Source organism: Dama dama, chromosome 21 (assembly GCF_033118175.1).
Source record: "Dama dama isolate Ldn47 chromosome 21, ASM3311817v1, whole genome shotgun sequence".
In the NCBI taxonomy this organism is placed as follows: Eukaryota; Metazoa; Chordata; class Mammalia; order Artiodactyla; family Cervidae; genus Dama; species Dama dama.
In genome coordinates this window covers 35,326,490-35,338,852 of record NC_083701.1, presented here as the reverse complement: position 1 = coordinate 35,338,852, position 12,363 = coordinate 35,326,490, and positions in this window count along the sequence as shown.

Genomic DNA, 12,363 nt, shown 5'->3' with positions numbered 1-12,363 from the left:
GGAACTTGCATTTTTGGAAAGCTCTTCACGCAATTCTGATGAGTAGCTAGACATAAGAACCACTGGTTGATAATTCCAAGAAAATAAGACTACTATGTCAGGAAAATAAAAGACATTTATGTATTTAATTTTTGGCCGTACCACTCAGCTTGCAGGATTTTAGTTCCCTGACCAGGGATCAAACCCTGGGAACCGGAACGTGCCCCCTTCAGTAGACACGTGGAGTCAACTACTGGACTACCAGGGAAGTCCCCACAACATTTATATTTGATGTTATCCTAAACCAGGTATTAGCCTGGGAGAATACTATTCTAGTTCATGACAGATTTAAAGTTAGCATGTATAATTTTATAGACTGAGATTAAGAGGGGGGGGGTGGGGAGCAGTCAGTTATTTGGCTGCTGGCAGGATATTCTCAGCTAATTTGTATAAAATATTCAGGACAGTTCTGGGTACACAGTAAATGCTCAAAACATGTTAACAATGATTCAGTATTAAAGAGAAACTGCATTGCTTAATTTAGGAAATTTTTAAATAGTCTTTAAAGAGGTGATCAGCTCTTCACTTGAGCAGAATATCTTTTAGAGATTACATGCAAGTATCCACGCACATTAAAACTTTATCTAACATATTAACTGCTTACATTTTCCTGCCAAGCAACTTTGGAGAGCTCTCTTTTTACTCTCACTTTTACATTTTGCATTTTAAAACTGATATTGATAGTCCTTTTATCCTTCTGAAAAACACACACCAAAAACTATCTGTAAAGGACATATTTTGTCATTCAAAGAAACTGGAGCTGGAAAAATCCTTTAGTCCATCACTGGGACAAATGTTAGGATATTTTGAAATGTGTACCAACCAAACACTTATATCTATAATAAAATTCCAAAAACTTTTCCTGCCTTGTATGTGTTTATAGTATAAGATGTATTGAAACAGGCATGATGGTTTGAAGGTATAAGATGTTCATTTCATTACTTCATGTCCCTGATCATCCTTAGCCTTCCTTCATAAGCTTTTTTTTTTTTTTTTCTTCATAAGCCTTTTGCACCTTTCTGGCATCATCATTTCTTCCTGTTCTTAGTTAAGACAGGGTGATACTTCTTAGCAGATACAAAATGACTAAGTGACTTTTAGTAATGTCAATTATGTGCTGGGTCCTTAATGCAAGACCACTTTGTGATCCTGCTCAATTCTTTTAACTCTTTCTTCTCACCAAGGTGTTCCATAGCTGGAGCACCAGTCACTATTAAAACATGATTATAAATCATGGGTTATTTGCCCACTGACCCTTCTTACCACACACACACACACACACACACACACACACACACACACAAAAGTTCAGGCCTCACTTAGACAGCATCTCTGCTCTTGATGAATCTTTATGGAACCTTATCTTATATTTTTAACAGCAAAGCTCAGGCTCTGTTTTACTGAAGCTGTTTATATATCTAATCAGAGTGGATCAGGAAATGTGGTTGACAGCGTAGGGCTGCCTGAGAAACATAATATTTGCTGGCCGGCTTTAAGGCCACCTTTCAGCTTGAAGGCGTGATCAATGGAGTGTGTCTGAGGCTCTGTTTAGATTAAGGGAAATAACGCACTGGTGGCCACATTCATCCCAAGCAAATCATTTTCCCTCACTCGGACTGTAGTGAAAAGCTTTCCAATAAAGTGATGACAGGATTAAATACAAGCAACTTCTCCTGTGTCCCTCATGTGGTTATTGGCTGCAGGCTGAAAGGAATGGGGGTTCCAGTTTGACTGGGAGGATGGCCCTGCAGAAGAGATGGCCCCCATACTCTGCCCACCCCTACCTAGCTGTGTGGCCGAGGGCAAGTTATTGGATCTGAGACTTTGTTTCATCATTTATACAATAGAGATTATTAGTTAGGGTTCTCCAGAGAACTCTCTCTTTCTCTTTCCATATATATAATGCAATATATCTATAGATATAATATCTATCCATTTATTTATATGGAGATTTATTTTAAGGAACTGGTGCCTGGATTGTGGGGGTTGGTGAGTGTGAAATTTGCAAGGCAGGCCTGGGACTCAGGCTCGGGGAAGACTGATTCTGCAGCCTGAGTCTAAAAGCAGTCTGGAGGCAGAATTCCCTCTTTCTTGGGGGAATTCAGTCATTTTTTTAAGGCCTTCAACTGATTAGAAGAGCTCACTCACATTACAGAAGGTAAACTGCGTTACTCAGAGTTGACGGATTTAAGTGTTAATCTCAACTAAAACATACCTTCACAGTGACATGTCAACTGGTGTTTGGCCAAAAACTGGGTACCGTGGCTGAGCTAGTCGACACATAAAATTAACCATCACAGGGGATCATAATAATCTTTGCTCAGAGAGCTTTGGGGAAAATAAATGTTAATGCCTAAAAGACACTTTGCATAGGACTTAGTAACAGACTCTGTGTCCCCCATTGTTAAGGAGGATTTGATTCATCATTTAAGGCTAAGTTTTAAAACATTTAAAAAGACATGAATGAGTTACCATTGGGTAGATTCAACGTGACCACGTGACAGCATCTGCTTCCTTCCCAGTCTACTGATTGATGAGCCTCCCAGTAATAAGCTTTGGAGTCTCTGGACATTGAGGGGTGACACATTTGTAGCAAAGGCATGTTTCTAGGCTCACTGCATTTTTCAAAACTTACCTTCTGCTCTTGAAAAACAATAAAGAAGCTTTGTGAGTACAGACAGATTTTTTTGTGGGTGTTTTCATATCCTGTGGCCCCCATAATTTGGAACATGGAGGCATAAGTTAAGGGCTTATTTCACACTTTTCTCCAGTGCTCGCCTAGAGTTGGAAAAGGGCATTTAAAAATGTGGCTTCCACATACATCTTTCTCTCCATGGTATGAAATACGGCCTCAAAGAAAACTCCGTTGTTTCCATTTCAAGGTCCTTTTGTGAGCAGAGAAACTGGGCAGTTACTGGTGGAATGCTACTTTTCCAAGATTTATGAGGAGTCGTGGAGGGCTCCGTAAACTCGGAAGGTAGCTTTTGTATCCTGCAGCACTCAAGACTGATTTAATTTCATGTCAGTCCTGGAACAGCAACCACAATATGAGCTGCAAGTTTATAAATTGCTTCTTGGAGCAGCTGACCTTGCAGGTGGGGGAGTCAAATGGAGTGGAAAAGTAGAGGAAGCAAGCAGATGGAGAATCTTGGTATACTGAGTGGGCGGATCCATTTCACCAAAACAAGAGTTCTCTTCTGCCCCCGCCCCCCATATTCACCCCTAGGCCCCTTCTTTCCCTTGAGTTTGTCTCCTGCCTAAAACACTCATTTTTTTTCCCCAGAAGATGTCAGATGGACGAGTGAGGAAGAAACTGGATTATGGTGCCATGGTATATAGGGTCTCCTGGATTTTCAAGATTATTTCATGAAAATTCTGCTCCTGAGCTACTCAGAATAAGCAATCTAAAGCCTAATTTACATCTCCTCTCACAATAGAATCCATGATGGGGATGTTAAACTGATTGCCACTAAGCTAATACTCAGAAGCACTGGATTCTTAACAGGAGCTCAAAATGTGGTTTTGATTCATAGCATCCACTAAGTCAGGCCTTAAAGAGAGCAAGCAACACACAATGTTATTGGGAGAAAAGCACACATATCAGGATAAATCTCCCCCAAATCTATTACTCCCGTCACAGTGGAGAGCTGTTTATGTGAGTGCTGGCAGCCTCTGTTTCCTGTTGTCACTAGGAATTATGCTGGATGAAGCATTTGTGGGCAATGTGAGGACAGACTTACATTGGGGACAGGATGATCACAGTAGTTTGAGAGGTACTTCCATGCCCTCAGAATGCATATCTTCAGTTAATTCTAAAATTAAAAAATAATATATTTCTTAGAGTAGACATGTAATTGAAAATGCAGCTATGTCAGTTACCCAGACGAATTAAGAAGTCATCCCTGTTCTCAGGCAGCTTAGTCCAGTGGAAGGAGGGGGCAAAAATTAAAAATAAGTTATATTACAGTATGCTGTGTGCTGTAAAATATACATTGTTGGAATCCAAAAGTGTCAGTCAGGGAAGGCTTCATGGAGGTGGTGGCATTTGAGCTGAATCCTGACTGGTGGATAGCTTTCTGGTTTTTGCTTTTTGTTTTTTTCAGCTAAGCGGAATAAAAACAGAGCCAGGAAGAAAAAGTCAAGGACTTGTGAAACGGCCAGAAATATTCCGAGAAAGGTGAGAACCTAGTGTGTCTGAAGCAACAGACATGTGCCCAGTGACTCAGGAGATGAGGGAGAGAGAGCTTAGGCACAGACTTCTAACAGCCTAGGAGAGGAAACATGAGCCTCCGAAACTCCAGGAAATGGCTGTAAGATGGAGAAGGACAGATTGAGGAGGTATTAGTGATAAGTGGAGTGTGGGGGCTGTAAGTGAGAGAGAAGGCTGCTGCTGCTGCTAAGTCACTTCAGTCGTGTCCGACTCTGTGCGACCCCATCGACGGCAGCCCACTAGGCTCCTCCGTCCATGGGATTTTCCAGGCAAGAGTACTGGAGTGGGGTGCCATTGCCTTCTCCGAGAGAGAAGGCTAAGGGTACACAAATTTCTAGCTAGGAAGGCTAGATGGAAGCTTGCTCTACTGATTGCTAAGGTAATGGGAATGGGAAAGATCAGCAGTGTCAGGTGACAATTGCTGTGGCAACATGAATGGGAGACGGATGGCGGGTGGGGAGGGTGGAATTTCCCCAAATTCATTTAAAATCTCCTTTCAAATGAATGACAACTATGCCAGTTCAAGAAGTCACTCCAACAACATGGAAATGAATCTCTGTCAAACTCCACGAGCTGAGTTCATTTTGAAAGAGAACCTTGATAATGGTTACGTACTATTTTCCATAATTGGCATTTACATTACAAAATAAGTTTCAATCTTTGATAGAAAGTAAGCTCTTCTTCAAATAAACTTTAAAATAGACAATTTCATTTTGGTCTGATGAAGACTTATTTTATTTGACAAGGACCTGAGAAAGGATCAATCTGTTCAAAGTTAAGATAGCACAGAACAGTCATCTAAGAAATTCTTTATAAGAGGTACTACAATTTTTTTCTGGAATATTTTCCCTTGTCAGAGCTAATGGATCATATATGCAGTAAATTACTTCTTTCAAAGTGAAATTCCATCTAGTTCAAGTTACACTCATTCTGTGTGTGCACATATCTACCTGTGCAAACACCCAGACATTTCCACAGCCAATACCTGATAAACATCAGCATCGTAAACCTTACTGTCACTAATTTTACATGGCAGGAGGCAAATTTCCTGTAAAGTAACTTTCATTTGGCTTTTCGTTTTTTGTTATATTTTAGTAACATTTCTATTGTGAGTGTCTCATTTTCAAAGTGGGGAGAAAAGATAAAATACTATTAAATACATAGAACCACAAATGAACCAAAGCTAACTTAATGTGGTTGATATGGACGAACTTCAGTTAAATGAATTTATTTTTGCGAACTATGCAACAAATAACCCCACTTAAGGGTAGTACTTAGAAAAATATACTAAACAATTTGGAGTTTATTTTTGTGTGCAGTGTGAATCTGGGACCTAATTTTATTTTTTCCATATCATAACCAATTTCCCTGAATTTTTAACTTAATAGATCATTTTTCTTAATTTATAATGCACTATCCCAACTAATTGTTAATGTGCTAGCTTGCTTTAATAGTGTCTAATGTTAACTCATTTTTGCATTCCTATGCTGAACAAGTGTCACTTTCTAGCATATTGGTGGTTTCATTATGCAAATATTTTATTTGGAATTTCTTCTATATTCAAAACTAAGACATTAGTTAAAGTTTTATTGATTCATCAATTACTTAGAAGGTTCTTCATAACCCAAAAGAACTTGGAGGGTATCTTGATTAACTGTTGCTAACTTAATCACATTTTACTCAGAATAGTCTCTCTCCATGTACAAAAATTCTTTGATATTTGTTGAGATTCACTTTGTGCTTTAGTATGTGAAATATTTTTGTTAATGGTGCACTTGCCCCAACACAACATTTTACTAAAAGAGATTTGTATGGATATGTATGTATTTGCACAAAAGTAAACAATGTATATGCATACTTTTATGAGGTCTCAAGCCTTGGCATTATTCCTGCACCCAGGCTCTATGATACTAATTGTTAAAATTAGTTGAAAAATTGTTGAAATTTATGAGACTAATTATGATACTAATTGTTGAAAAATTCTAAAAATATACTGTATGTGTGTGTGTGCTCAGTCATGTCTGACTCATTGCGACCCCATGGACTATAGCCCATGAGGCTCCTCTGTCCATAGGATTTCCCAGGCAAGAATACTGGAGCAGGTTGCCATTTCCTACTACAGGGGATCTTCCTGACCCAGGGATTGAACCCGCATCTCCTGCATTGGCAGGTGGATTCTTCTACCACTGAGCCACTAGGGAAGCCCCAAAATATACTACTTCTCTCTAAATGCTCAGGTCCCAGTGTTGAGAGTGCAATGCGTTAAGACAATGGCACAACTTGAAGAAAACACACTTACCTAAGAGAGAAAAATGACTGACACAAATACTTCACCTAACACTGACGAGACCTAACATTTGGTGTAGGTATGTTGGAATCTACTGTCAGGTTCCAGGGATTTTCAATATTTCTACGTTTTTCTTACTCAAAAACACATGCAACAAGCACCTTAATTTCTATTATCTTTATTTCATTAGCCAGAAAACAACTGCTCACTATATTTTTAATAATAATAACAGCATATCAAAATTCTGTTGCTAAGCCATCTAAATATTGGGTTGGCCAAAAAGTTCCTTTGGGTTTTTAAGATGTTATGGAAAATGCAAATGAACTTTTTGGCTAACCCAATAACATTTCATCAGTAAGCTATTTTATTTCTTTTCAAAAATGCTTTTGAATGAACGGCCATTAGAAATTAGCCAAAATCGAATCTAATCTACTACGGAACAAGAAATGGCTAGCAAGGTGACAGTTTCCATTCATCATCAAGTCAAAAGTAGCAAAGGTCAGTAATGTTCAGTGTCAGATGGTGTGTGGAGAAATGGTTGTGCTTTCTCTGTGTTGTCAAGAGGGGATCTATATATCCTTCGATGAAGGCTCTTTGCTTCCTTTCAGCTATCCTGTGTCCACTCTAGTCTTTTCGTGTGCTCTGTACTTCAACCTGCCTTTACCGGGAGCTCCCCATCGTGTGTGGGTTGGCAGCATTTCCCAGGAGGCTGTCTGGTGCAGTGATCAAGGGCATGCAGACCACCCTGCGTTTGATCCTTGACTTTGCCATTGACTCTACCCTCTTAGGGAAGATGCATAACTTCCCTGACACTCAGTTGTAAGAATTATTGACATCTGTGTGTCCAAGCCCTTGGAGCACCCTTCCAATTGCCAGATGGGAGGCTGCCTGATTCACAAATCATTAAGTAAAGACAATTAGATCTTTCTTTTGGTTGAATTTTGTTACATTTGTTACAATGACAGCTACCTGAGGTCAGTTTTGAGTTGAAACTTGGAAAAGCAAGGGAAGAAATGGGCTTAGGAAACTGACATTCAGTGCACCCCTCCTGTGTGCAGCTACTCTCAGGTACTTCATACACGTCATCTCATTTTAAACCCCCCTCCCCCCCAAAGCATTCCATGAGCCATAGAGGCTTGATGGATCTCAGTTCCCAGACAAGGGATTGAATCCCGGGCCCATAGCAGTGAAAGCGCCGAGTCCTAACCACTGGACTGCCAGGAAATGCCCAAGGATGCTTTTTTAATAGATGAACACAGAGTCATTCCCAGTGTTACATAATATTTACATAGCAGGACCAAAATTTAAACTGAGATCTGTCTGAAATTTGAATCTATGCATTTAACCATTAGTTAACACTGATCCCCAGGGTTCCAGGAATAGTGAGAGAAAGCCATGAAAATGAGAGAGAACTAAGGGAATAGGGAGACCTGTGTAAGGGGGAAGGCTGAAGCACAGTCAGTCTTGATGGCTGGATAATTGGCCCAACCACCCAATTCACCACAGAACCTCGATTCCAGACAGCAGATCAGCAGTGGGGGAGGAATCGTTTCCAGGTGCTTCTGGGAATAAATAAAATCAGCAATAAAATAAAGTCCTTTACCAAAGAGTCATGGGCTTATCTAAGGTGGCCTGCTTTCCTTCTAAGAAAGAATCAGAGGGATGTATCACTTAAAAAAACAATCTAATCTCAGAAAGAATAGCTGGTCTTAGGAAATAATATTAGCCTCAAAAGAGATTTAGACCATTGCTTACATGCAAAATATTTGGAATCAGAATGATTTGATATACTCAAAACAGATGAAGCAGAAACTATTCACAATTTGAATCTATTCAGTATTTAGAATCCCTCTCCCAGGTCTGCTTTCTACTCAAGAACAAGGATGTGTAACTCTATGGCTGATTCATATCAATGTATGACAAAACCCACTGAAATGCTGTGAAGTAATTAGCCTCCAACTAAAAAAAAAAAGAACAAGGATGAACACCCAAAGGGCGAAAACAGGGTTTCAATCATTATTACATCAATATCACACATTCTAATAAGAAACGAATAAATTTTTAAAGACTTCAATTTTTATTCACCAAGAAATACACTAGATTTATATATTAGGTGAACATATTAAAGATCCAGAAGTTCTAAAACATCTCTCATTTTATGGGAATTCTTTTGATGTCTTTGTTGTCATCTGGGCATTCTGGTTCTGCTGCCACCAGTTACTGGAAAAGTGTGGTACATAGTACTAGCAATGACATAAAATATACAATTGAGCAGATCAGCTATAGGGAAACAGTGAGTCTGGATGAGTCTGTATACCTGTGAGTCTGGTGAGTCTGGATACCTGTAACCTGCAAATAAAAGAAACACAACTTCATAACAAAAAAAGAAAATTCAGTAACTATTAAAAAAAAAAAAGACTCATTTGCTGAAACAAATTAATGAAATTCATAATCTGCTGTCTTAGTCAGTGTTAAAGAGAAAACCACAAGCCCCAAAGGACATCACTTGTGCTAAAGCCCTTGATACCAAACCTAGCCTTAATAACTGACTTAACTGCAGTTTTGACCTTCTCCAGAAAAGCAATCTTATCAACCAGTCTGGAATTTTCTGGTCAAACCAGTAAGGCAGTCTATCATGTGGGCCCCCTCCAACTCCCTCAAGAAAAAGAGGTACCTGCAGAAAAAAAAAAAAAACCCTCAAAGTTCCTTCCCCTTCAGAAGAAGGTGTCCTTCACTAAAAATAATCCTTTCTTTTATTTGGCTAATAGCTCCCTTGCCCATCCGACTTCTGGTAAAAGTCTTTCATTTGCACAACCCCTTGTGCACCCTTCCGGTTGCTAGACAGGATGCTGCTTGATTCACAAATCATTGAGTAAAGACAACTGGATCTTTCTGTTGATTGAATTCTGTTTTATTTTTCACATATTTATATGGTAGCAGTGGTGGGACTGAAGGGAGTTTTCAATGGCACTTGGGGACAACCCCCAGATACACAGACAGAGAACACTTTGAGTTCACTGTTTTTCCCACCATTTCCTAGGGCCATTGTTTAGTTTCTCGGCTCTTTGTGTATTCAAGCTCCCAAGCTAATTGGCTTTCCTTTACAGGGCAGGTCAGCTTGAGCTGGTCGAGGATTCAGTATGGAGCCTGACTGAGCTAGCAGACAGTTCTGCCCAGAGCCAAGCTCCTCGTCTTTCAGACCACAATTCCCAGGATGCAGTAATATCTTCTGGTTATTGCCAATAGTGGAAAACCCCAGCCCTTGATTCTGTTCCCAGATTCCACATTGGGAACTGTGGATGGTTTAGGCTGCAATTCCCCATTTGTTTGGGATCCTCCCCCAGATTCCACATAGGGAACTGTTAAAGGCCAGGATGCAATAACATCTCTAGGTTACTGTAGACAATATTATTAAGGGGCACATGTGTGTCCTGTTTTGCATAGAAGCTTATTTTACATCCTGAGAGCTTGGCTCTGTAGCCATGAGGTTGGGGGCTCCAAAGTATGGTCGAATAGAAATGTGAGTTGCACCTCATTTCCACTTAGACATGGCTGGATAGAAATATGGGTTAAACTCTATTCATGGCTAAGAACCAACCAAACTGCTACCAGCCCTAAGGGGAATTACAACAATCTTGGGAACATTCTAAATCGATAAAATCATTTAAAAAGTGTACTTTAAAAGCAAAGGCTATGAAAAAGTCTACAAAAGATTTCTAAACTGCAGAGTAGCTTCATTGAAAGATTCATTGCAAAGAGCTAATACAAAATTAAACATACAAGTGATACCTTAAAAAAAAAGAGAGAGAGAGAGAGAGACCACTGACATGGCTCCTCCTTCTTTCCTTTTTCACCTCAGAACTCATTTGTGTTTTACTAACTGTCTGAACTGCTTTTTCTGCTCTGAAGAGACTACACTGTTACCACTTATAATAAAACTACTCAGGTTAGCAATGAACCTCCTCACACTGAAACAGGAAGGGGGGCAGGGCACATCCTTTGAAAGAATGACATGGCCTAAGGACACAACATAAACTGAAGAGGGGTCCAAGATGGTGGACAGGTCAACTTCCACCAGACCCTGAGCCTCAGTGTACACGTCGTAAAGCATCAGCAAGCTAAATGACGCACCATAGGCACCATGACACTTTGAAGGCCGACCATCAAAGACCAAAAAGTGGATGGTGGTCCAGTTCCTGGAAGTATCTGCCCCTTCCCCCAAACAGTTGGAATAATCCTCCTATTCACTGGCCTATGAAATTACCCAGCCCATAAAAGCTGACCACACCACATTTTGAGGCTAACCTCACCATTTGTGATGTCACATGTTGGTAGTGAAACCGTGCAGGACCCTGTGGGGCTCCTGGGCATGGAAATCTCTCTATCCACCCTACCACCCAGTTTCCTGCTTGCAGGGAAGAGTCCAGCCTCTGTGACCTTCGCTGAGTTCTAAAGGGCAGTTGCTCTTTGATTGCTCATCAAGGGAGGAGCAGCCAAGAAACCACCTGAGGCAGGATTAAAGGGACCAGAGAAGCTCCTCAAGACTACCTGAGACCAGATAGAAGGAGTGGAGGCCCTGCACACACCCTAATCTTGTCAGCACCCTCACCCTTGAACTACTACTATAAAACTCCTCATCAAATCCTCCAGGTAGGGACACAATTTTCAAGGGCAGGAGCCTGCTGTGTTCCCCTCTGTCTGGCAAAGCAATAAATCTATTATTTTCCACTTCTCCCAAAGCTGTGTCTCAGAGACTCGATCAACACTGGTGCCCCAAGGATGAGTTTTTGGCTTCAGAAGCAAAAGGATGATATTCCAGATCTGTGGCCAGAAAGGACTGACAGAATAGCAACTGGTCTTTTACAAGCCATTATCAAAAAACACAAAATAAAATGGGGTCCCTCAAGCCTGCCTGAAGCCATGACTATGGCTGAGCATTTTGAAAGGATCCCAGGGCAGGATTGAAAACAGAAAGCTGCCAATTTAATAGTTTTACAGCTACAGCAGCTCCAGGGCCAGAGACCTAAAACCATATCTAGGCTTCCCCCATTCCACACTCTGAGAGGTCCATTATCAAAACACTGGCCCAGAAATTGATGTCTCAATTATAATCAACAGGGGCACAGAACAGAGATTATCCTCAAAGGCCCTGTGCAAATTCTTCAGCATCAACTTCAGTGTCCCTGCATGGGCCCCTTCCAAAGTTTATAGGATTCTAAGGGATTTCCTGGTAAAACAAACAAACAAACAAACAACAACAAAAAAAAACCTATGTTATTCCCATAGACAGCCAAGGGTAAACTAAAATGAAAATTAATGGGATCATTCAACATTGCCAATAATATTTATTGTTTGTTCAGGCTAAAATCTGACAAGATATTTGAAATGATTTAATAACTTTATGATCAGAAAAACTGGCAAAAAATGAATCTTCATTGCCAGAATTTTGCCATCTTGATGTAACATGTAACATTGACAATAGTTTGCTCCTGAGTCAGAGAAATTAAGATGGGTAAACAGTGGCTGTTGAGATGCCTGAGATGGCTTCTTGGGTTCTTCCAGGCTGCCTGGAAAACCCCATTTTTCTTTTTCTTTTTGAATTCCTTTACTTACCTGGGCTTCCCAGGTGGCACTAGTGGTAAAGAACCAGGCTGCCAATGCAGGAGACATAAGAGATACAGTTTTCAATCCCTGTGTTGGGAAGATCCCCTGGAGGAGGAAGTGTCAACCCACCCCAGTATTCTTGTCTGGAGAATCCCATGAACAGAGGAGCCTGGCGGGCCACAGTCCACAGGGCCGCAAAGAGTCGGACACGACTGAAGTGACT